Raw genomic sequence first — 1075 nt, 5'->3', positions numbered from 1 at the left:
ACCATTTCTTTTTGAGGAACTATTAATTCTGGGGTAGTCCTAACTGTGAGAAAACTAAGTAGGCTGAAAGTAGAGCTTTTCTGTAACTTCTCCCCATTCATATTGAATCTTTCCCCAGGTCCAACATAATAACTCTGGTCCTGATTCCATGTATGACACCTCTTTCAACATATCAAGACTAATAATGTCTCACTCAGTTATTAACTCATTTACTTGTTTATTTATTAAATTATTGGCTGCCACTGTGTCCCAATTCCATTTGATAACCTTTAAAACATTAGGCTTATCTACCATTCATTCATTCATTCCCCAAATATTGGTGCCATATGTGCTAGACACAAGGTGCTGGATGTATATGTCTCTTCTCAATGTCAGCAGTTCTTTGTCCTGTCAGTCAAGTTTCACAACATGGTTTCTAGATCCTTAAACTCCTTCCCTTCTTGAAATTACAATCTACTTTCTGAATGTCACTCTGAAAATGTGGCCCCCATATCTCAATACATTCCTTCAGATACAGTCTGGCTGGTGCAGTGTTGTAAGTTACATTTTCTGTATCCTGTTGCAATATCTTTTGGTGACCAGGCCATGTTCATGTCTCACCTTAAGACTCCTAGAGATACTAAGATAGGTCTTTCCAGTTTGTATGTGATTATTTTTTACATTTAAAAAACAGTTATTTTTAATTATAAAAATTCTGCATGTGCATAGTAGAAAATGCAGGAATGACAACTTCTATTAACTTTGATTTTTTGAAGTATACGTGTTATTAAGATAAAAACAAAACAAAATATACTTGTTATTGCAATATACTATTCATTGAGAAAAGTGCACAAATAATAAATGTAAAACCCACAGAGAATAGATCTGTGTAAATACAACCTAAATCAAGAAATACTCATGGAACATCTATAGTGTCCAGAGACTTCCCTTGTGTACCCTCTAAGTTACCAGCCCTTTACCTGCAATGGTAATTAACATCCTGATTTATATTGCTATTGATTTGTTTTGCCTGTTTTTGAATTTTATATAAATAGAATCATGACTCTGGCTTATTTCATTCAACATTATGTTTGTA

This window comes from Galeopterus variegatus, unplaced genomic scaffold (genome assembly GCF_000696425.1).
Source record: "Galeopterus variegatus unplaced genomic scaffold, G_variegatus-3.0.2 Scaffold11822, whole genome shotgun sequence".
Lineage (NCBI taxonomy): Eukaryota > Metazoa > Chordata > Mammalia > Dermoptera > Cynocephalidae > Galeopterus > Galeopterus variegatus.
This window is presented reverse-complemented; position numbering follows the sequence as displayed.